We start from the raw sequence: 26,226 nt of genomic DNA on the forward strand, positions 1-26,226 counted from the left end.
CTGAGAAAGAAAGATAAAAATGACACGAGACTTCTTGACAGAAACTGCAAATGAGAAGACCATGGAGAGACATCTATAAAGTACTTGAAGAAAATTATCACCTAGAATTCTATACCCTTCAAAAATATCTTGCAAAAAATAATGTCTATACTTTTTTGGGCAAACCAAAGCTGAAAGAATTTATTATCAGCAGTCCTGCAGTACAAGAGAGATTAAAATATGTTGTTTCGCTAGAAGGAAAATAATATCAAATAAAAAGCTGGATCTGCAGAAAGGAATGAAGATATCTGGAAATTGTAAAATTCTGGGTAAATATAAAAGCCAATGTTTAGTTACTTTTACTCTTTTTAAAATATTATTGTCTAAAAAATATAGTAGCAAGAAAAATAGTAGCCATGTACACTGAATTTTAAAACATATTAGAAGTAAAATATATAATCATAACAAAAATGATGCTGGGGAAAATGAAAGGACACTGTTGTAGGGTTCTTAAACTGTAACAGTGTTTCCTCTTATTAGTATTTGATAGCAGCCTCTGATAAGTTAAAATGTATATTTTAAACTCCAGAGCAATTGTGAAAAAATAAAATAAAGACCTATAGCAAGTAAACCACAGTGGAGATAAAAATAGAACCATAAAGATATTCTAATATTACAAAAGAAGATAAGAAAGAAATAATACCCCAAAGTAAGTAGTAAGATGGTAAACTTAAGCCATGCATATATCAAAATTATGTTAAATATATATGATCTAGGCATTCCAATTAAAGGCAAAAAATATCAGATTGTATAAAAGCAGGAGCCAACCATGAACTGTTTTTTTAAACATATATTTTAAATTCATATATATGATTTTAAAAAGATGGTAAAATAGCATTTACTAAGGATTATCATAGGTCTTCTCATTTATTTACTGGCAAAATTAAAATGGTTCTATTATCCATGTTTTTGATCAATAATCTGTGATGCTTTTGAAGTGATTAAATAAATAACATTTAACATTTAATCAAGTTATGGTTTTTAAAATCAAATAAGATTTGCTAAGTGTCCTTTACTTACATCATTAGTAGAAAAATATCTCTCTTCAGACTTTCAAGTAAGAGAACCCAAACAGGTTTTATTTAGTTCACACACATTCATAAATAAAAAATAAGTCCTTGAATTCCCAAAGACTTAAGGATATAAAACGGTAAACTGCACCCTAAGATAGGATGCACATGAGCACAAAGGTTTTCATACGATAAGAAGCTATTATTTTCCTAATGTGAGAAAAATAGCAATAACAGCCATCAAGAGTACCTTATCTTTATTTGTATCTGATGATATTATCCTATTGTTCAGTGTCTTTCATCAGGGCTGTTGATGTACCGTTAATTAAGCTATGCATTTAAACTGCAGGTTGAGAATCCGCAGGTGTATTCTTGGCAAAAATCTTGGGGATGTATGCCTGGCCATGACCTGAAGCATTGCTAAGTAAGTGTCACAATAGTTTAAAACTGCTAAGAAGAGTGATGTATAAACAAAGCCCAAGTTCCAGTCATTATTATTAATAATTATAATTGTCATCATATCTGCCTCGAAGGCCCATTAAATTCCATGTGAGCAAAACATCTTTCCTAGAACCCCTTCCTCTTCTGTGTTAGTGACAGCACTCTTTAGCCTGCTCCCCACACTAGCAAACTTCCCAGTTCCTTTTCTTTCAGGTCCCTCGTCTAATCTCTCATCAAGTTCTGTAGACCTGATTTTGTGTTTATGATATTAGTATTCTCCTCTTCATTGCTACTACTAGTTACCCCAGTATTTGTCACCAAAATATTGCAACATTTTTCTAATAGGTTCTTTTTGTTGCTGTTGTTAACTCTGCCCTCTCCACAGCTGCCTGAATAAATGGTATTATATCACTCTTTTGCCTAAAATCTTTCCAAGTTTCCCCAGGATCTACAGGAGAAGCACTAGCCAGTTACCTTGGTCCATGAGGTCCTGCATGATGTAACCCCTGTCTTTCTCTCCAGCTTCATCTCCAGCCACTCCCTGGCACAAACATATGTTTCAGAAACACTCACTACTTGTGTCCACACACACACACACACACACACACACACACACACACACACACGCATCACCGTTTCTTGCCTTTGTGGCTTTGCGTTCTGACCCCACTCCCTGGAATAAATAATCAACCAGCACTCATTGTTTAGAACTCAGTTCAAGGTTACTGCTTCCAGAAGGCACGAGCCATCTTCTCTCCCTGTCCCCTCTCTGTGCCGTTACAATGCACGTATATATCAAGCACTGTAATTACCAGTTTACGCCTTTCTTATTAGAAGGCAAACACATTTAGGGCCGAAACTATGTCTTCATCTTTTTTACCAACAGCGCTTATCTCAGTGCCTGACACATAGTAAACACTCAATAACTGTTAAATATTTGAATTTATGGGAAATAAGATTTTCATTACTTAGGCAAGTGCATGGGATAACAGCCATATTGTTTTCATTATGTCAGTTTAAAAACATATCTGCAAATTCTTTGAAATTCCTTACAGAGAAATGTGGCCTCTGCCTCCACTTCGTGAAACTGGGCAGGGTTTTGTCACTGTTTCAATCAACAGAGTACAGCAGAAGTGATGCTCTGTGACTTGCAATGCTGAGGAACCAAGACACAACTTCCTGCTTCCTGGCATGCCTGCTCTTGAAGTCTTTACTGGCCAAGTAAGCAGTTTGACAGCCCTGAGGCTACCATGCTATTGGGGAAGCCAAATATAGCCCATGTGGAGACCATATGGATGGGTTGTGAGACTATGTAGAGAGACGGAAAGATGCTCAGACAGTCTCCAGCCATTCCAATCCCATCTCCATCACCTCTGTTCCAGCCAGAGCTGCTCTGGCTGGTCCCTTCTAACATCACTTCTGAAACTTCTGACTTACAGAGATCGTGATAGATAAGAATGATTGTTGCTGTTTTAGGCCAGCCACTACATTTTTAGATGATTGGTTATACAGCAATAGAAATCTGGAACACTCTTTTTAAAGAGTAATTAAACATAATGGATTATAAAATTTAGAATTAATTAAATATTCTTTTTAAATGAAATACTATTTAAAAATCAAATGAAAATACAGGCATACCTCAGAGATATTGCCGGTTCGGTTTCAGACCACTGCAATAAAGTGAGTATCACAGTAAAGTGAGTCACAAATTGTTTGGTTTCTCAGTGCACATAAAAGTTATGTTTACACTCTACTGTAGTCCATTAGGTGTTCAATACCATTATGTCTTAAAAAACAATGTACACCCCTTACTTAGTACTTTGTTGCTAAAAAGTGCTAACCATTTTCTGAGCCTTCAGAGAGTCATAGCAGTAACATTAAAGATCACTGATCACCATAAAACGAATGTAATAATAATGAAAAAGTTTGAAATATTGCACGAGTTACCGAAAGGTGAAACAGATGCAAGGTGAGCAAATGCTTCTGGGAAACTGAGGCCAATAGACTTGCTCTGCACAGGGTCGCCGCAAACCTTCAATCTGTAAAAAAACACAGTATCTGCAAAGCTCAATAAAGCAGAGGGCAGTAAGACAAGGTCTGCCTGTAATTCTACAAACTTTAGAAAGAGAATTGTAAGAACTACATAGAAAGAATGTTGAGCCCAACAGAGATTAGACATTGAAAGAGTGTTTAAGTAGATCAGAAAAAATAGACAGAAAAAATATATACATAGTTGCGTTTACAGACATCTGGGGAAGCTCGCATTTAATTTAAAAAATAGATTATTAACAAAACAAGAGCATTTATCAACGTTGGTTTTGAAGGAATAAAGAAACTGTATTTTCGTCCATGTTTTTCTCATTATAGTCCACTGGAATAGTCTACTTCTTAAGTAATTGGCCACACAGTCTTCTGACTTGATTTATTATTCTGTCAAGTAGAGTTCTGTGATTCTTGAAAGCACTGTAGAAATCGCTCGAGGTTTTAAAATTCATAAAAATAAATGAATTAAGAACTAAGGATGAAGTGAATTTCCTTTTGTACTTCACTTTCTGTATGACGATACCACTAGAAACGCTATACAATTATATAATTATTTACATCCATGCGGTCCACTGTGTTGCACGAAGTGCTTTCATATATATTTGCTTTGTGCTTCTCGTCTAGCCTTGCAGAAGTGGGAATTATTTCTACAGTGTAAATGAGATAACTAAAGCTAAATGAATAATTACCCCATGCCTCTTCCCCCTACTTCTAGTGGAATTGAATGTGCTTTAAATCAGCAAATGTTGTTATTTATTACACATAAAACAGTGAGCTGAGTACTGCAGTATATGTAAAAGTGTATAAAACCCATTTTCTGGTTTCATGGAGTTTGCACTCTAACAGGGGGAGGCAGGTTGAAATAAACTGGCAAAAAATCTATATTAACGCAAACTCTCAGGATTTTGGAGTTGAGGAAAGCCTCGTGCATTTGAAAGGCTCATAAAAAGCTATACTTAAATTGGCCTTTAAAATAGGTCATCTTATTTTCCTTAATAAAAATAAAACAGAAAAGTACAAAGGGTAATGCCCTTTTGTCCAAGTGTATAAAATTTTGTCTCATGAGGAGACTCAAGGAAGTAGAGTGTATTAGTAATTCTTAGGTCAGAGACAAACACCACTGGCCACATGGAAATCCTGGAATCTGATTCTTGGTTTGGTGCTCCAAGGATCAACAAGAGGGATGAGTCAGGCACGTAAAGAACCAGGAGGGCATCAGATTGCAGCTGGAAATCTTCTTGCTATTCAGCCTGTCATCTTGTCATCATCTCTCCCAGTTTGGTCGGTTGTACCTATGCCTTGAGAATTAATGTAAATATTCTAGACTAGAATCTAGGTTTACATTGATAATCTTTCTTCTGATTTTTAGTGTTCTTTGAAATATTGTGTTTTTCAGCTTCAGAAGACAAAGGAACTCCAGGGAGTGGCCTGCTGGCTGTGTCTGCATCTCTTGAAACTTGATTGACATCCAGAATCCAGGTGAGTTTCTTCCTTTGAATAAATCACCCTCTTTCCCATATATCATGACCACAACTGTCAGTGCTCTCCAAGTCCAGCTAGTTAGAAATGGGGCTTTTGAAGCCAAAGTCACAGGTTCACTTTCGTCAAGGACCAGTTAGCTCCGGCCTGCTTCATCCCCAACGTCTGAACCCACAATTGGGCTAGTCATTCCCCAGCCTCGAAGGGGAACTTGATACAACAGTGTGAATGGGCACATCCATCACACCTGTAGACAGATGCAGATAAGCTAGAAGTCATACCCACGTGACCCGGTAACAGTGCATCAGTCACAGATTCATAGAGCAGGGTCTGAGCCCCACAATTAACTGATTATGTAACCTTGGGTGAATTCCTTAAACTCTCTGAATCTTCAGAAGGAACAAAAGTCAACTGGTTTCTGGTCATCTGCACCGACACTTCAATCTCACATTTGCAGAACCACAGTTGTTTCCTTCCCAGCATCTCGATCTGATCCCATTCTCACACTTCCTAAATGAGTGTCCAGGACCCCTCTCAATTCTGTCACCCTAGTCAGGAATCTAAGGGTTTTCCTAGTTTCTTCCCCTTGCCTTTGTGTTTAATGAATTTTTAAAAATGGTCTCCTAAAAATATCTTATATCCCCCGTCTCCTCCCTATTCCCTCATCCTTGGTTCCATCCTTTCTATTTCTGGTTTGAATCACTGGAATAAACCCCTCCCTGTGCCCCTTCCTCTCACCTCATCCCTCCTCTTCTTAATCCTGCCCTCAACCTTCCCTTGTGTGACCAGCAGAGCGCTGCCTCTGAGATGCGTATCTGATGATGTGACCATGGGGCTCAATATTTTCCAGTATTCTGCTGGGAGCTTCGTGTTCCACATCAAACTCTGCCCCTAATGGTGTTCTCTGTTCAATCTTTGCACTTGTCTTTTGCCATTGCCTCTACGTGGAAAGCCCTCCTCCCTCCGGGCCACCTGGGAGCTGCTTCACTCCAGGTCTCAGTTCACATGTCCCCATGTGCAAGGCTTTCTACACTCACTGGGTGAACTAAGGGGTTTGGGGGTTGGTTGGGTTTTTTTCCCCAAGAAAACAAACCTTGTGAAAATTATTTATAATTTTGTAATTGTTTCTCCTGTTTTTCCCAACACATTCTAAAATCATTACGAAGACAGATTATCTCTTGATCACTATATTCCCCCGTATTTAGAATAGTGTCTGGCACAGAGTGACCCCTAGTTAGGTAGGTCTAACAAACATGTGAAAGTGTGGATGCTAAACGGAAAAACATTTAGTCTAATGGCACCTGATGATTTGGCTGTACCTTTGGGCTGCAAGAGCCATAGAGGGTGGACACTCGGCAAGGCCAATCCAGAGCTATAGAGAAATGGAGGGTGGACATGAGCTAGAAAGTTACAAGGCACTGGGTGCTGAGTGGGAGAAGGGCCAAAATAGGAGCCCTCAGAATCAGGATGGCGGGTGGGGCTCAGAAAAAAACACCTTGAGGTTGTTTCCTGTGGAGTTCTGTTCTGTGTGATCATCTGCTAATACTCCCCATAAATCAGGAATGTGTGGGCACTCGGGTGTGCGTGGGGGGGGGATTATGTGTGTGTCTGAGAGAAAGAGAGGAGACAGAGACAGAGAGATATAGAGATAGAGATGAGAGAGAGAGAGAGAATGAGAGAATCTTAGGTGTACCTTTGAAAATAAGTAGGGCTTTGTTTCATGCTGGGTGGATGGGCTACAGCACCCAGACCATAATTTCACAGTTAGGTATCCAAGCAGCAGAGGAAACCAGTGAATTCCGTGAGAAACCTTGGACATAGACTTTGGAATTAAGGGTTTGAGTCAGTCTTGGCTTAGTATTGAAGAGTAAGACTGCTTCTCATGTAGTCTCTGAGTGACAGTAGGAATGGAAACTTCATGCTTAATGTCAATTTTGTATTCTAATAAACACAACCTCCAACTCTGCTCTATCTTTTAATCTCCAAAGTCTGAACCACTCCCTGTTATAAATTAGGGAGGTTCATCCACCCTCTCAGTTTCTGGGGGGTTGAATAATATTCTGCGGGTCTGAATATCTGAATATTTCTACCTGAACCAATGAAGCAATCATAAAAACACATCCCTTGATGGATTAGCCACCTCCTGGTACCTTCATGCAGTGTAAGTAATGCAATAGTCTTGTCTCTCATTGAAAGTCAGTCGTGTGTTCTTACATCCTTGGGAATCACTTCCCTGGAGAACACACATCACAGAGCATAACTCCACATTACCTTTGATACCTGCTTTCAAGGGTTCTTTTCCTGAAGCCCACCCAGGTTTTCATTAGCTCACATGACTTGTTGCCCTGTACTTGTATCGGAATTCTCGGGGAGCTTTATTATCCATTATATTGCTTCACTGCATGGACCAGGTATCTCCATCATTAAGCTGAAAGAAACAATAAGCACTGCACTCCTGGGCACAGCTTGGGCAGAAGGGCATTGTAAGCTGGGCGATGGCTTAATGGTCCACAAGGTGCAGAGGCTCTGCCAACTTTAACTGAGCTTCAGCTCTCCTTCCTTTTAGAGTGAAAGGAGAAAATAAAGTGCAACCCTGCCTCATCATTTAGGCATTCATTTCAGATGTGTTTACTGTAATTGTCTCTTCCCAGACCTCCCTGTTCATTCATACTTCCCCTGCTAGGAAAGGAACATGGTATTTTAGCTATTTTGATATTTTTGAAGAAATTGTATAAACATTATTGCAAAATCATTTTGTTCTGTTCCCTTTCAACTTTCAGAGAATTCACAAATTCGACTTACTGTTTTCTAGTGACATTACCTCTTGATACTGCCCTGCCTTCCTCTCTCCATTCAAAAGAAGTAACAGGATCACCAGATATACCACGTAGTTAGTTCATGGTTATAAATAGGGTTTTCTTTCACCAATAAGAGCAAACTTGCTTTAATCTAGCATCTGGAAACTAAAAATAAGTCACCCTTTTGCAGTTCTCCCAAATACACTGATGTGTCCACAGACTTTGATGTGAGAAGCCATCCAGCCATTCTTTTGTTTTTCTTTGTCCATATGAATTAGGTGTATTTTTATTTACTTACTTATCTTAATAAATGTATATAGTGTTGCTGAGAGATGCTCCTAATATTAATGACCACAAGTCTCTGGAAAATCAGGTATTTCCTTACACAATTCAGTTTTGAGGCTTAATCAACACTTCATATTTATTTAGGGACCTTTATCTTTACCCAGTTTTTCTCATCTCACTGTGCTTCAGTTATGCATCCCAAATCAGACAGTCTCAAACCTACGTATTTTATTTATTTATATTTTTTAAACCTGCTTATTCTAATTACATCTTCATTGTTTTGCTTTCTCTGGGCCTAGTGCATCTACATATCCATATTATAAACAGATGCAGAAGAAATTTTGAGTAAATTGAGAGACAAATCATGTTCCTGAATGTGGAGGCTAAAGACTAAGATGTCAATTTCTCATAAATCTATTGATAAGTTTGATGTCATTCCAAATAAACTTTAAAAAAAAAATATATATATATATATATGTATTTGAGAACTTGAGAATTTAAGTTGATCTGCAAATAAAAGGTTTGGTCTAGGTAGGAAGACTCAAGAACTTTGGGGAAAATAAAAAAGAGTAATAAGGGGAGGCTTGTTTTTGCCAATAAATATACTACAAAAAATTTTTTAATGAGTAGTAGAAGAAAATAATTAATAAAACCTGATAGATATAAAATAGCATTTGATAAAGATAGTCACACAAATAAATGGGAGAATAAAAAAAAGAGTTAAGTGGTGCTGGGACAATTGGTAATATATTTGGAAAAATAAAATAAAATCAGATCCTCAATTCATATCTTACACTAGCTTAAATTATATATGGAATAAAAAGATTACTGTAAAGCTGTAAAACATAAAAAAAGAAAGAAGGGAATATAAGCAAACGATAAGGTGATTCTAAGCAAAAGAGAAGTGGAAAACTTCACGGTAAAGAAGAAAGAGATTAGACCACAAAATAATTGAGTTAAAACTTATATATGGATAAAAATCAGATAAATAAAATTAAATTTCAAATTGGGGAATTTAGTTGAGACAAACTTGTTAAAGTATTAATGGTTTCAATATACCATAAGTTAAAATAAATAAGATACTAATAATCTAATTGAGTAAAAAATGGTAAGATAACTTGAAGAGAAAATTCATAATAAAAATACAATAAAATTCTATTTTTCTTGCAATCTAGCAATCAAATAAATGCAAAATAATTAAGATACGTTTGCCTTCAGAATGTGAAAATATGTACAGTGTATAGACTGGCTATGGTGATAAGAGCTCAGTGTTAGTCTCCCACTCTCCCTGTAACAAATTACCACAAGCTTAGTGCCTGAAAAAACAGAAATCTATTTTATTACAGTTCTGGAGAACAGATGTCCAAATCAGTTTCAATGGGCTAAAGTCAAGTTGTCAGTGGGGCCACACTCCCTCCTGAGAGTCTAGGGGAGAATCCATTCTTGCCTCTTCCAGCTTTTGTTGGCTGCCATATTCCTTGGTTTGTGGCCACATCACTCCAATTTCTGCCTCTTTGGTCACAGGGCCGAGAGGTCAAATATCCCTACTTCTCCTTCTTAGAACAATGCTTGTGATTACTTTTAGGACCCACATGGATAATGCAGGATACTCTTCCCATCTCAAGATCATTAACTTAATCACATGTGTAAAAAAGCATTTTTTAAATGTAAGGCAGTATTGACAGGTTCTAGGGATTAGAATGTGGATATCTTTGAAGTAGGACAATTCTCATCCTACTCACTCACATTCTGCCAGTGGAAACAGAGATGGGGAGGAACTCAGGAAAACAAGTTGGTACACATCACAAGTCTGAAATGACCACACCCTATATGTAGTTCCACTACTAAAGTAACAAAAAGTCATTGATGGAAAATTACACTTCTTACAAATTTATTAAAATTATTTTTTAAAATGGACAATCTGTTTAACAATGGATCCATGTATCTGTAAATAAATAAGTTAAGTTTAAAATTATGCTGTGAAAAATATATAATCATGTACAATTCATGAGAAAATATTAAAGAAAAAACAGTTAAATAGATATTTCCATCTCAATAAATGTATTTTTATGTAGTTATTATGGCTATATTTATTTTTATATTATTAATATGGTCATATACCTGAATCTATGATCGCCCCAAAAGTCTAAATGCAGTTTTAAGCTTTAATAACTTCAGAAGTAGAAGTGCTGCAATTTTTTGAAAATTTGAATAATTAGCAATCAGCCTTTGTAATTTGTATTTTTTCAGAAATTTGTCCATTTCCTCTAAATTATAGTTTTTATAAAATTTTTCATAGTATCCTATTATTTTTTTAAAAATTTGTTTAATTTTAGAATAGTTTTAGGTTCACAGAAAAGTTACAAAGATAGTGCAGAGAATTCCCATATATCCTACCCCCAGATTCGATAAAAATTCAGAGTTCCCCCTGAGGGAAGTGGTTACAGCAGAACCTAGAATAGAGATGATGACTTCTTGACTTTTAAGTTTTAAAGGTACTATCCAGGTGTGAGATAGAAAATATTTTAAAAGAGAACTTGAGCAGGTTGAACCAATATTTCTTCTTATCCTCCCCAGATTAGGAAAAAGGCCCTTGTGCAGGGGTGAGGGGACTCAAATCTTTTTGAAGAGGGAAGAAGAAAGTCCAAAGTCAATATGGGGTCTTCAAACACTGTATCTTGCAGACCAAGTCCTAGAAGACACCCAATGATTAGTTAACAGTTATTTGCTGAACCCCTCCCTCCTCTGTGCTAGGCTCTGGGGATACCAGGTATGAGCAAAAGTAAACCCACCCTTTATCCACAGTTAGAAAATTTCCCTTCGAAAGGGTAACACTGTGGGCGTATGCAGAAGTGGAAGAAGCAACATCTTCCAAAAAACCCAGGGTGAGAGTGAGGCCAGGGACCCAAAGAAACCTTTCTTCTTCAGAGACAGACAGGGATTGGAAGAAGCTATTTAGTATTTTATTGAGGGGAATGTAATCGTGGTTTCTGTCTTGAGGCTTTTATCTTTTCATTGATGTAAGAGGCAATGGTGTCTGGAAAGAATAAAGTGGGAGCTTTAGTGAACCAGGATGTGCTTTAAAGAGCTCCGCTAGGACATATTGAAGAGGGGTAAATAAATGTGTATAACAGGATGGGAAAAGAAAAGAAAAGAAAAATGCCTGGTGGCGTGCCTAAATTTAGGGAGCTTGAAACCATGGAGAAACCAATGTGCTGAGTAATGGGTTTTCTTCTTCATTGGATATTGGACTGAGCCTAATACCTTTAACCACCCAACTTCCGCCACTCCAAAGGCAGGCAACCAAAGAATATGGTGCTGGCAGTTTCTGTCTAGCCCCAGCCTCAATCTTGAACCCATTCATCTGGTCCCTCTTCACACTCAGCTTCCACATCTGTCCTGAAGATTTTGATCTCCTTCAAAAATTCTCAGCTGCTGACCTATAGCTTTCACCTTTCTTCTCCAGGCAAATGTAAAGGCAGTAAGGAGATTGAGTGAACACTGAGATAATTAATAGGGAATATCAGTTATCCAGATTAAGTGGGGGAAAAAAATAAGAGTTATTTCAAAAGAGGACCTACAAATGATGGTAATGGAGTAATTGAGAGAGTTGGAAGGGATGACAGAGAAAGCTAAAGTGAATGTGGGGAGGTGAAAAAGTTAGTGGGATTAACAGTTTATGGTCAGAGATGAGAATTTCTGACTTTACCATAATGCAGTGGAAACACATTTGCCCTGTGACCAAAATCCAAGGTGTGGTCAATTAGTGTGGGTTGAGAGTCAAGTAAAGGTTAAGGTTGTTAACATTTTGTTTCTGAAGGACTTTAAAACTGGAGTATTGGATAATCAACAACAATTCATATTATTTTATTAGTCTTCCAGCACTATCAAATAATTTTCACAGAAACTTTGTAATAGTAATATTTTTTAAAAAACACAACTGTTCCACGTATATACTACAGATAGGGGAAAGTGTGGAAGGTGGAGAGAGAGAGAGAGATGGAGACAGAGAGAGAATGAGAATGAATTAATATAGTATCAATGTAGTGCAAAGAACAATCAGTATCACACTTCCGGTAAATTTAATAATTTAATGTCTCTGTCATTCCTTCCAACTCTCCCGATGACTCCATTACCATCATTTGTAGGTCCTCTTCTGCCTATTGTCGTAGTATTTGCCATACGCTGGAGTCCACGTAAAAAATTTCCAGCAATCTTTGGAAAACTGATAATTTTTGTGATCCATTGATCTACTGATGAAAACTATAAAAGGATAAGAAACTGGCAAACCCAGAGAAGACCAATGAAAGGTTTTGCTTGTTTGTTCAAAACAGGTGAAATGTTTATAAATGTAATAGATTTTTAGAGGCAATCCTAGACTCGATAGATGACAAATATTTTAGCTCTTCTTCTCAGATAGAGAAATACAAGGCACAGAAAAGCAAATGGCTTTTCTTTCGTTTGTGAATGCCTGAAACATGCCCAAACAAGCTAGAGTGTGGAACTGGAACCTCCAAGGATCTCCCAGGTACCATAGCAACAAATCACAAAGGTTTCTGTACAATATAGCATGTCAATGAAGATATGACTGCGAGGCTCCTTTACGTGTAGATGGTTGATAAGATCGACTCCAGCTATTCTGACCATTACGGTATAAGGAGTCTCATGTCAACACAGCTGCCTTATCAACTTTAATGCTTTAATTACTCTGTTGTGGTGAATATGCAATGACTTTGATAGTTATGATTTGCAGTACTTAGAAACATGTGGATTAAACAAGGCTGAAATTACACGTGAATCCAATCTTTGAAACACTAAACCTTTGTTGCAATTCCTTCTTTCTCTCTCTTGAAGTAACATTGATTATTAATAGCTGATTATTAAAATAATTAAAATTTATTTAGAGAAGCAGAAAAATATCAAATAGAGCAAAGAGAAAATTAAAACTCACTCTTAATTTTACCATGAAAATATAATCATAAAATATAACCAACTTTAAGCAGTTCATCTATTTAAAAAGTTTTTTTTATTTAACATTTTATCCTGAGCATTTTCCTACTATCCTATTTAATATAGAATGTTTCCTTTAATCCTGTTCTACTGTTGAGCATTTAGACTATTTCTAATTTCAGTATATTATAAATAAAGTTATACTGGAATGTTTTTCTATGTTTTAACATGCATTTGACATATAGTCTAGAATTGAAACTACTGGATCAAATGCTGTACTTTCCTTTAAACTTTCGATATAAATTTCTTCCAGGGAAGAAAGCATAAAATAATTTGTATTTATTTTCACTTTCACAGCACAAGGTGCTGCTACATTTCACAAGCCTCTGTAGTTATCCTAATTACATTAATTTACAAATATTGTGGTACTAGTGTTTCCTTTTTCAGGCTTATTGTCAATTCGCTTATTTTATTCATGAAGTGTGTGTGTTCTTTGCCCACTCGATTAGATTTAGCCTATTCCTATTATTTTGCACAAATGTTTTGCTTTTTTCTGACTTGAAAATACTTTCTTCATTTTTTGGCTTTCTTCACAATTTCATTTATATATTTATTGCATTTGGAAGTCTGTTACTTACACATAACCAAATATGCTGAAAATTTTATTTGGAGTTCTCTACTTACTTTTATGATCTCTATGCAAGATTAGATAAGTATTTCCAAAATTTTCTTCTAGGTGTTTTATTATTCAGAATTTCTTATTTAATTTTATTACCTATCTTGAAAGTACCCTAATGCTTTCCATGTGTATATTATTCACATGGTCTCAACGGAGATGGATTTGTACCTTGTATAATAAAACAAAATTAAGCCTAATTCATTTTCTTAACAATAAAAAATTAATTTTTAAAGATAGTAACTCTAATACTGACAAAAATATGCTTCAAAAGTATTAAAGACATGCTTGAAGAAATGTAATATGTGACTTAATTAAAAGTGGGTACAATAAGAGACAATGCTGTTAATTGAAAATATTTACATTGGAGTACTATCTACATCTTTTTTCCTTTAATAATAATAATGATATCTAGGTGTTGTCTATTAACTTATCAGTCTCTCATTGTCTAATTTTTATTGCACTTAAGAATACAAGTCCGTTCACATTAAGCATATGTGCTTGCCACATAGGAAAGAATGGATCAACCTGCCTTTCATCTGTTTCCCAGTTTATTGTGAGAAAATCACCTTTTTTGGGCCTACTGACTTTGAAACCTCTTTCGAAAGGAGCACTGTGTGCGCTCTCCAGGTCTACAGCTTTGTTCTACATGCTTTCGCAAACTTGCTGTGGTGAAAGAACTGAAAGCAATTACAAAATGTTGTTTATGTCCAGAAAAATAGAGAGCAGGACTGAGTCTTATTTGGCTGTGATTTGCAATGAAGGATTTGGTGAAGCAGCTAACATAACTTACAAGCTATCTTTGCACCCAGCTTAGCAGTGAAAGGTACATACTCACTGGGCCATAGCAGGGAGTACTCTTTTATTAAGTTCCACCCAGTACAACCTCCATGAAATGTACATAACACCACCGCAAAAACAGGAAACAAATGAGAGAATTATTCATTTCTATATTCTCCACAGAGTTCAGCACATGGTGTTTTGCAAGTAGAAAATTTTCCGTATGATAAATAGTCACTGAACTGTGACAATATTACTATATTGCATTATGAAAAAGCAATCAGCCATTTTTAAACAATTCGTTTTAGCTATATAAGATGGATTTTGTATATTGTTTTCTTGCTCAACATTTTATTATGAGTATTTTCCCTACTATCCCATTTAATAAATGATATTCTATTTAATCATATTCTATTATTGGGCATTTAGGTTGTTTCTAAAAATCTGTATATTATAAATAGAATTATACTTATTTTTCCTTATGCAAAAATAAATTTTAAGCAGAAAAAAACTAGAAATATATAATTCTTTTTTTTTTTTTTTTTTGCGGTACGCGGGCCTCTCACTGCTGTGGCCTCTCCCGTTGCGGAGCACAGGCTCCGGACGCGCAGGCTCAGCGGCCGTGGCTCACGGGCCCAGCTGCTCCGCGGCGCGTGGGATCTTCCCGGACCGGGACACGAACCCCATGTCCCCCGCATCGGCAGGCGGACTCTCAACCACTGCGCCACCAGGGAAGCCCGAAATATATAATTCTCGTTTGCCATTTTTAACATCTCTGACATCTACAAAGAAATGTTTTTCAAACTGAATATGTGATCATTTAAAATAGCTGTGAAGGGAACAGAATGAATGTTTTCTTCTTTAAAAGATGAGAGCCCTTATATTTCCTTAAATAATTCAGATAGTCACATATCAGATTTGCATAAACCATAGTACTTATTTATCATTATTTACTATATTACTTATGTCACAAATTGATATACCATTTTCAAATCAGTTTTGAAGAATATGTCATATTTAATGATTTTCCCTAGTATGCCAATTTTTCCAACATTATTTTTGGAAGTTTCCGTTGCTTTCAAGCCTACCCACCCTCATCAATATTTTGGCTTTGTTTAATTTGAATTTGCTAATGGATTTTATCCAAGGTCAACACTCATCTAGACATAGAAATAAAAGAAAAAGGCAGTCACTATTAAAAAATTTTAAGCACCACAGTTTACTTATTTTTGTTGTGAATTGGGTTCAATTATTATCAAGCTAAATGCCTCAGATTAATCAATAGTAATTATTTCTTCAAGAGAGGATGTAAATCAATATTAGGACTTTTCTGTATATTTCACAGATATCAGTCAAGAATCTGTGTGAATTTGTGTGCATTGTAGCAAGAATAAGGTGGGAAATAATGCATCATTTGCTTGAAAAGTTGGGAAAACAATGTCCTTTCAAGAATCTCTATATTATATTGTTTTTGCAGACAAAGAAAGCAAAGCTCCAAGAAGTCGCTTGTCAAAATATTAGAAAATGTTAAAAAAAAAAGAGCAGTAAAAACATGTATAACCAATTTTCCATGCAGAAATGAATTCTCAACTTTGCAGAATAATCTAGAAATATCTTAATTCCTGTTTGACATATTTATCTTCTGTTAATTATTTTTGCGTATAAGCCCTAAAGCTCCCTAGAATAAGAAGGGGCTAAGGGTTGGGAGAGAGAGACAGAGAGAGAGTTCGTGGAGCCTGAAACAGATGTTTCTCCCATGTGGTCTTTCATTACCCCATACTCTCCCTTTCATCTTTCCATAGCTCGTTTACTTGACTGGATCCTTCATTTGGTCAGGGCACTGTTGAACTTTTTCCTGTCTCCGTCCCATTTGCCTGCTATGATGTCTGGTCACAGTAGTTCCTCCACAGTTCCCTGTATGTCAGTGGAATGAACAAAAGGAAAGAAGGATAGACAGAAAGAAGGAAGGAAGGACAAGGCTGGAAGAAATCTTAATTTCCTGAACCTAGCTCATTAAAAGTAAACTTTCATTTTCATCACCCAAAGAGCAGGAGACAGAATGAAGAAACTAGCATGTTAACCAGCTCTCAAATTCAGTCTTCAGACTAGAGGTTTATCCTTTGATTTAGAATTTGGACATTCCTGGCGATCAGACATAATGATATTCAAATGAAAGACTTAAAACTGCGTTCCAGAGCATTTTAAGGATTCGTGTTTCATCCACAGTACTGTGGAAGCGAGAATGATACAATTTTACAATAGAGCTTGTACTCGCTCATCAATTATAGAGTAGGTTCTGTGTTAGTTATTAATACTCTGACCAAGAACCTTAAATGGACATTCAAACCACAACCTTGAAATAAGACATTGTTAAATGCCAAGGGAATGATCTTGTGCCGATAAGGCATTTGATATCTATTAGTGAAGTCATCTGTAAACTGAGAGGCTTTTGCCACATATGAGAAAACTGACCTGAAAGAACCTGAGCCATCAACTGTGCTAGACTGAGACTGGCTGAAAACACACTTCACTCCAGAAAATGCAACAAGTACACACACGGCAATAAGTGGTCCACGTTTTAGAGGAAACAACTCTGAGCTCTTTCTCCTTTTAGCCTCCTGTTCCTTTCAACAACAACTCCTCAAAAAAGGGTAAACTCGGGCTTCCCTGGTGGCGCATTGGTTGGGAGTCCACCTGCCAATGCAGGGGACACAGGTTCGAGCCCTGGTCCAGGAAGATTCCACATGCCGCGGAGCAGATAGGCCCGTGCGCCACAGCTACTGAGCCTGCACTCTAGAGCCCGCAAGCCCCAACTACTGAGCCTGCATGCCACAACTATTGAAGCCCACGCACTTAGAGCCCGTGCTCCGCAACAAGAGAAGCCACCACAATGAGAAGCCCGCGCACCGCAACGAAGAGTAGCCTCCACTTGCCACAACTAGAGAAAGCCGGCACACAGCAATGAAGACCCAACACAGCAATAAATAAATAAATTAAATAAATAAATTTATTTTTTTTAAAAAGAGGATAAACTCTTTATGTTCGTGTCCAATTAGATCCGAATTAAAGAAGTAAGATAGGTAGATAGATATAGATAAATAATTTGACTTCCAAAAAAAGATGAATGCAGTCATCAAAACACTGAGACAGAAAATTTACAGGCTTTGAAATGTGACACCAAGTACCAATTCAGAGCAATTAACTAATGATGAATAAATAGGCAGGTTAGACTTTCTTCTCACTCATAACCACTTGGAAAATATTTCTAGGGAAGCACATTTGTTTTTGGCATAAACAACATAGTAAGCACAAACTAGAACAGTGACCACCCCCCCAGGGGGTTGGCAGTCTCAACGCCCAGGGAACATTGTCTGGAGACATTTTTAATTGTCACCACTGTGTGAGGGGACGCTACTGGCATCTAACGGGTAGAGGGCAGGGATGCTGGTAACATCCTGCAATTCACAGAAGGGTATTGCACGACAAAAAGTCTTCTGGCCCAGAATGTCAATAGGCTCGAGACTGAGATATCCTGCACTAAGTAAAGCATTTGGAACCAGAAGCATATAAAGGAAAGGGCAGTAAACAGAAAACACGCAGCAACTGTGTGATAGCAAAGACACTGAGGATATGAGAATGAAAACAGTAGGTGGTAAACATGGAAAGGCCAAGGATATAACTAAACATTTGTGCCAGCCCAATCTGATGCCACATTCCCAGGTAGCTCATGTCATGAAATACTGCATTTGCTGAGCCTGGCGGCCAAATCATTTTCCTTACCTCCCACTCTTTCTCCAAAATGGGCCTTGCCTACTCTTTCCCTTTTCACTCTTGTCACACTTCTGACAATCGGAAGCTAATAGAGAACATACGCCCGCTCAACAGGCTCTCTGCCAGTGGAGCCCTAATCTTTGGAATGTTCTTTCACACTCTGTGAGGTCTGAGGGAGTAGGAATTTTCTAGGTTTTCTCCTCTTGGTCCTTTATGTTTCCTTCCTGGTAGAGCGTCTCTGGTTCTCTTTCCTCCCTCAATCTCCACTGAGGGAATCACTTCCATTTTTTTTTTTTTTCCCTGAACTCCCCTAAACACAGAAGTAAAGCATTTGCACTCAATATTCTTTATGATGGATTCTTCTCGACCCAGTTGCCAACTACTCCTTGTCTTGTGCTCATGAACTTAAGAGAAAGAAGGACAATTAATTATTACGTGGGTCCCCATTATCCAATTTTAAGACACTTCCTCTTTTACCCCATGGCAATCATCATCTATATCCTGTTAGTCACAGAGGGTTTCCCTAACACACTTTTCCCTTCTGAGTATTCTGGCTTGGCTTGATTTAGTCATTTTACACTGTTGGATGAGCACACCAGGTTGGTTCTGTTTCCTTTGAACTATATGCCTTGACCCAATAAACACTTGCCAAGCTCTGTTTTAACAGCCTTTGAAGCCCTCAAATGGGTTCTGAAGATCCAGAGTTCACCTAGAACCACTCAAGTGTGTAATTCTTCAGGAAGTGTATAATTTCTTTGGTTTCAGGTTTAGAAAAACAGCGATTTGTCATGTTTCCTATTTCTAAGTTGATAGACCTAACTCATGTGGTTTGTGTCTGAGCTACCCGGTAAGAAGGAAGTAAAATGTCAAGTTGTTTATTTCTGCATGATTTTCTTATCTCATAATAACACTGAGCTCGCTTCATCTGATCTGTGTTCAGTAACATCAGTTGAATTCCTTTGCAGGTCACCAGTCTCTTTCCACAAATGACAGGTTCTGGGAAAGGAAGAGTTAAACGTTTTGACAATGGTGTCAAAACAAAATAAAAGGCAAAAGTTAACTGACATAGCCGCTCTCTATTCATGGGAAATAAAGACTCTGTTCTGATTTCATCTCACGCGCCACCTTCTTTTAAATGCTGTTTCATTATAGATGAAAAGCAAGATAGGAAACTCCACAAAAGACGCCCAGAAAAACAATCCTCCTTCCTGATCATAAGCATTCACTTAGTGACAAGAAGAAGCCCTGCCTGCGGATGTCAGCAAAGCAACATTGGCCTCTGCGTGCTCTCCGATGTGAGTCCTCTGTACAAAAGTAAGTGGAACAGCCGAAGGATTGGGTTTTATCTTACCTTTTAGACCTTCAGCTTGATTTCAAAGTCTGGAAGTCATACTTCCTATATCTTTAGAAATTGTGTGTGTGTGTGTGTGTGTGTGTGTGTGTGTGTGTGTTTAAATTGTCTATCATGATAAAGCAGTGTACATCATCGATGTTTATTAGGTGTCCAAAAAAGACTCATTGCTGACCCTGTACTCCAGACAGACTTCCTTTTCTTGTGCATGATGACATAGCATAGTCCATGGTCGTTCAGCACATGAATTTGGAGTGAAGTTAGTTTGGGGAAAACTTCTCATAAACATATTTATTATTTATATACGCTATATAAAGTGATTTCCCTGACTTAAAAACATCTAGGACACATGTTTATAACATACACTTGGCAATTCATCATCTACTCCCTTAGGACATCTTTGTAATTGCTACCTTAGACCTTTATTTAACTTTTCTGTTCTTTGCTATTTTTTTTTAAGTTTCAAGTTTTCATAACTTGACTCTTAAAGTAAACTGTAACATTGTTTATGCATTTTTTACACATTTTTTGCAACCAATGACTATGAGCTCTGAGGGAGTTGAGTTTTGCTCAGTCTACCAGGGTGCCTAGAGGAAGACTTGATGTGTAGTAGACGCATGATATTCAATACACATTTTTTTGAATAACTTTCAGATCCTCTCACTGTGCCTCAGTCAGAGCCTAACCCATGATGGCGAAGTCCATGTGATCAATAAGTCACGTTGACTCCACATGTTGACTTGACTTCAAAATATTGTTTTATGCATTGTTACTCATTGAGCATTAATACATACAGGCGTGCTCTAAAACAAACCTACAGAAGAAAGCTTATTCCCCAACTTTATAGGTGAGGAAACTGATACAGAGCATAACGGGTAAGTTGCCCCAATGTAAGTGCAGAGCTTGGATTCGAACACCAGTCAGTCTCATTCCAGAGCTCAGGACAGTCTCAGTTAAGAGACCACAAGTCTCAGTTTCAAATCATGCTATGTTGACGGGTACTATGATATATTTATATGAGTTAAGCTTTTATTAAAATATTTAATACTCGGTTAAATCACTTTGCATTGTCAAAATGTTTTAAAAATCCAAACTAATTACATTCCTGCATTATCCCTATGATGTAAGTATTCTGATTTTTATTTAGTGGAGAATGACAGTAAAACAAAAAGGAGAGCAAACACTATCTTCAAAGACAATAGAACTAAATATTTTGAAATTACTATTCCCTAACCTTATTCTCACAATGGCTGAGACATGTCTTATGATACATTAAAATTATTAACATTCACATTGTCACTAGTTTGCAGTAAAGCCAGGGATCCCATGCTGGAGTTCCAACAATAACAAAAACATCAAGTAACAAAAATAGCCATCATTGTTGTTTGGGTGCTTGTAAGGTGGCAAGTAATAGCTTACGTTTTGCACACCAGATTTTATTTAATCTTTGTGCTAACTATAGGAGATCCACAGAGCTGATAATGGGAAGGAGTGGGGAATCAGATTGGATAAATAAGGCATGGTTAGATTACATCTTGAAAATGAGGCAGAGGGGTTTAACAGTATTGGCCACTGATGGCTCCTAAGATGAGTTTTTTAGGAAGAATTTCTGGGAGACATTAAATGGCCACGACACCGTGAACAGAGCCCAGTTAGTTATGAAGTGTAACCTAATGTGAGATGATGAGTTGGGGACAGTGGGAACTGAAAGGAAGGGAGAGATGCCAGAGATGTTAAATGGGAAGAAATAAGATGTCAAGTTGTGTTTACTACCAAAAGGAAAATCTACCTAGGTACCTGAAATAATGAAGCAGTCCAAGTGTCTAATTTATTCTGGAAATGAGGACAGGATAAGCAATATCTCTAAGCCAACAGGCTGACCTGGAAGCCTGCTGTAGAGCAGAGTAACAAGCCCATGTGAGGAAAGAACACTGGGGCTTCCCTGGTGGCGCAGTGGTTGAGATGCAGGGGATGCCGATGCAGGGGATGCCGATGCAGGGGACACGGGTTCGTGCCCCGGTCCGGGAAGATCCCACATGCCGCGGAGCAGCTGGGCCCGTGAGCCATGGCCGCTGAGCCTGCGGGTCCGGAGCCTGTGCTCCGCAACGGCAGAGGCCACAATAGTGAGAGGCCCGCGTACCGCAAAAAAAAAAAAAAAAAAAAAAAAAAGGAAAGAACACTGGCCTTGGCCCAGCAGTAAAAAAGTCTAACTAAGATAGGATAACGGAAGTATAGACGTTGGCTATGATGACCTTATTTTCAGACTTAAAAAAGGATTTTGTCTTCTAATTTTTAGTACATTTACACAAAGACTTATAAAAAGGTGAAAACCTAAATCACATTCAATTAAATGTTTGTTAATGGTCTGTGTTATTCTTATTATTACATTTTAATTTGGTTTGCTGTAAAAATTACATGATACCTGAAAAGTGTATCTTTGATGTCTTTCTAACCTTTAGACAAATCTTTTGTTTCCTACTTTTGGAAAAATAGACTACTCCTTCAAAAATATTGGTCCTTATCACATATTTATATGTCATCACATGATTTCAAAGAGACAATTCAAAATACTGATGACTGCTTTAAAAACAGTCACAATTATTTATAGCTATTGAAGCAAATCTTTAATTCTATATATTTCAAAAGTCAAGAGAGATAATTTAAAAAGGAGAGTGTGTATAGATCTGTTGCATACATAGGATTGATTACTAGAATTTAAAACAAAATGGAGACTTTAAAAAATGCACTGTATGCACAAAAATCAACTAAAATGGATTAAAGTCTTAAACATAGACCTGAAACTGTAAAACTCTTGGAAGAAAACATAAGGGAAAAGCTTCATGACATTGGCCTTGGCAATGATTTCTTAAATGCAACATCAAAAGCACAGGCAATAAAAGCAACTATAAACAAGTGGGACTACATCAAACTAAAAAAACTTTTGTGCAGCAAACAAAACAATAAGCAGAGTGAATAGGAGAAAATATTTGCAAACAATATCTGTGAAAAGAGGTTAATGTCCAAAATATAGAAGGAACTCCTAAAATTCAATGGCAAAAAACAAAACAAAACAAATGCATAATTAAATATGCTCAAAGAACTTGAACAGAAACTTCTCCAAAGAAGATATACAAATGGCCAACAGGTATATGAAAAGGTATATGAAAAGATGCTCGCAATCATTAATCACAAGAAAAAAAGCAATCAAAACCACAATGAGATATCACTTCACACCTGCTAGGATGCTAGGATGGTCTTTATAAAAATAACAAAAAACAAATAAACAAACAAGCAAACAAAAACAAATATTGGTGAGGTTGTAGAAAAACTGAAATCCATGCACATTGTTGGTGGGAATGTAAAATGGTGCAGCCACCATGGAAAACAGTATGGAGGTTCCTCAAAAAATTAAAAATAGAACTGGCTGTCCTCAAGAAGGCAAGAGGTACCACATGTCGGTGAGAATGTGGAGAAAAGGGAACCCTTGTGCACTGTTGGTGGGCATGTAAAATGGTGCAGCCACCATGGAAAACAGTATGGAGGTTCCTCAAAAAATTAAAAAATAGAGCTACTATATGATCTAGCAATTCCACATTAGGGTATTTAAGCAAAAGAATTGAAATTAGGATCTCCAATACATATTTTCACTCACATGTTCATTGCAGCATTATTCAAAATAGCCAAGATGTGGGAAAAAACTCAATGTCCATCAACAGATGAATGGATAAAGAAAATGCAGTATACATATACAAAAAAGTGTTCGCCTTATAAAAGAAGGAAATCCTGCAATATGTGACAATATGCATGAATCTTGAGGATATTATGCTAAGTAAAATAAGCCAGTCACAGAAGAACAAATTTTGCACGATTCCACTTGTTTGAGTTATCCAAAGTAGTCAAACTCACAGAAGCAGAAAATAGAGTGATGGTTGCCAGGGGCTGGGGGCAAGGGCAGTGAGAAGTTGCTATTCAAGGGGTGTAAACTTTCAGTTAAGCAAGATGAAAAGTTCTAGAGATTTGCTGTACAACGTTGTGCCTATACTAACAATACTGCCCTGTACACTTAAAAATTTTATTAAGAGGGTAGACCTCATGTTATGTGTTCTTACCACAATAACAAAAAAATGCATTGTAAAGTGTTTTGTTTTAGACTGGGATTTGATTGTTTTCTATAATTTCCTCAAGCAGTATTTAAAGCATCAAAATTATTTATCATTAACCAAAAAAAAAAAAAAAAAAGCAATTACTGGTCAGGTTTTCATCACCTTCTTATCACTGTTATTGCATATTATTGAATTATGTTCCCAATGCTACAGGAGTGTGCAATGCTCTCACTACACTTGGCTGCTAAATGAATCCTGTCAACCTTGATACACATGATGGGAAACATCTGGACTGGTTGTACGCATTGACTGGTTATCGATAGCTTCACTGGCCTTGTGAAACTACACAGTCACATGACATAATGAAGTGTGAGGGGTGATAAGCAAGAGGAGTCTGCCATTTGTATCCAGTTTCCAAAGCCTCTCCTGGATTGTTACTCAAGCAAATGTTTAGCATTAAATTCACACAAACAATAATATTTACCACCACTAAATAAGATAATTATTTTCACATTTTACCCATGTGATAACTGAAGACCAGAAAAATTGAGAAGTTCAACTGAGACAGAATTACTGCTGCATCTATTACTTAAGCGTAAGTTTCATTGGTTATTAGGGCCAATTAATCCAATTATTCTTCATAAAAATAAGAGTGACCGTAATAGTCAACATTTCAAACACTTGAATTTAAAAGAAACATTGTATTTAGGGCCTGGTAAGGCCTTTACAGATTAGTTGTAGTGTTAAAGACCAGACATTTTATTAGAGACTATCACTTATAAGATCATTTTAATTTTCTTATTGGAAATCTTTATCTTCAATACATGAAAATGTGTTGTAGCTCAAAATGATAATTACTAAGTATGCATTATGACCACAAATCAAATGGACTTTTAAAAAATCATCAGCTTGGGGGAGCTTCAAGATGGTGGAGGAGTAAGATGTGGAGATCACCTTCCTCCCCACAAATACATCAAAAATACATCTACATGTGGAACAACTCCTACAGAACACCTACTGAACGCTGGCAGAAGACGTCAGACTTCCCAAAAGGCAAGAAACTCCCCACGTACCTGGGTAGAGCAAAAGAAAAAAGAAAAAACAGAGACAAAAGAATAAAGAAGGGACCTGCACCTCTGGGAGGGAGCTGTGAAGGAGGAAAACTTTCCACACACTAGGAAGCCCCTTCACTGGTGGAGACCAGGGGTGGCAAGGGGGAAGCTTCAGAGGCACGGAGGACAGCACAGCAACAGGGGTGCAGAGGGCCAAGTGGAGACATTCCCACACAGAGGATCAGTGCCGACCAGCACTCACCAGCCCAAGAGGCTTGTCTGCTCACCACCAGGGCGGGGGGTGCTGGGAGCTGAGGCTTGGGCTTCAGAGGTCAGACCCCAGGGAGAGGACTGGGGTTGGCTGCGTGAACACAGCCTGAAGGGGGCTAGTGTGCCACAGCTAGCCGGGAGGGAGTCTGGACCTGCCTAAGAGGCAAGAGACCATTGTTTTGGGGTGCGCAAGGAGAGGGGATTCAGAGCAGCACCTAAAAGAGCCCCAGAGAGAGGCGCGAGCCATGGCTATCAGCACGGACACCAGAGATGGGCATGAAACGCTAAGGCTGCTGCTGCAGCCACCAAGAATCCTGCAGGCAAGCACAGGTCATTATCCACACCTCCCCTCCCTGGAGCCTGTGCAGCCCGCCACTGCCAGGGTCCTGTGATCCAGGGACAACTTCCCCAGGAGAACGTGCGGCATGCCTCAGGCTGGTGCAACGTCACATTGGCCTCTACCACCACAGGCTTGCCCTGCATTCCATACCCTTCCCTCCCCCCGGCCTGAGTGAGCCAGAGCCCCCTAAACAGCTGTTCCTTTAACCCCCTCCTTTCTGGGCGGGGAAGAGGCACCCTCAGGTGACCTACACGCAGAGGCGGGGGCCAAATCCAAAACTGAACCCCGGGAGCTGTGCGAACAAAGAAGAGAAAGGGAAATCTCTCCCAGCAGCCTCATTAAAAGGAGCACATTAAAAGGATCATACACCATGATCAAGTGGGGTTTATTCCAGGAATGCAAGGATTCTTCAATATATGCAAATCAATCAATGTGAGCTAATCAATGAATTTGGTAAAGTAGCAGGATACAAAATTAATGCACAGAAATCTCTTGCATTCCTGTACATTAATGATGAAAAATCTGGAAGAGAAATTAAGGGAACACTCCCATTTATCACTGCAACAAAAAGAATAAAATACCAAGGAATAAACCTACCTAAGGAGACAAAAGACCTGTATGCAGAAAACTATAAGACACTGATGAAAGAAATTAAAGATGATACAGATGGAGAGGTATACCATGTTCTTGGATTGGAAGAATCAACATTGTGAAAATGACTATACTACCCAAAGCAATCTACAGATTCAATGCAATCCCTATCAAACTACCAATGGCATTTTTCACAGAACTAGAACAAAAAATTTCACAATTTGTGTGGAAACACAAAAGACCCCGA

At 37.8% G+C, this 26,226-nt stretch overlaps 1 long non-coding RNA gene across 1 annotated transcript in view; it reads right to left on the reverse strand.

Annotated features, from left to right (window-relative positions):
* The window catches only part of LOC129391537 (uncharacterized), a 53,927-nt gene that overhangs the window by 5,479 nt on the left and 22,222 nt on the right, over positions 1-26,226 (reverse strand). Inside the window, exon 2 of the long non-coding RNA XR_008615803.1 lies at positions 3,438-3,529. This is a non-coding gene — a long non-coding RNA (uncharacterized lncRNA). The remainder of the gene's footprint in view (positions 1-3,437; positions 3,530-26,226) is intronic.

This window comes from Physeter macrocephalus, chromosome 18, assembly GCF_002837175.3.
Source record: "Physeter macrocephalus isolate SW-GA chromosome 18, ASM283717v5, whole genome shotgun sequence".
NCBI lineage: Eukaryota > Metazoa > Chordata > Mammalia > Artiodactyla > Physeteridae > Physeter > Physeter macrocephalus.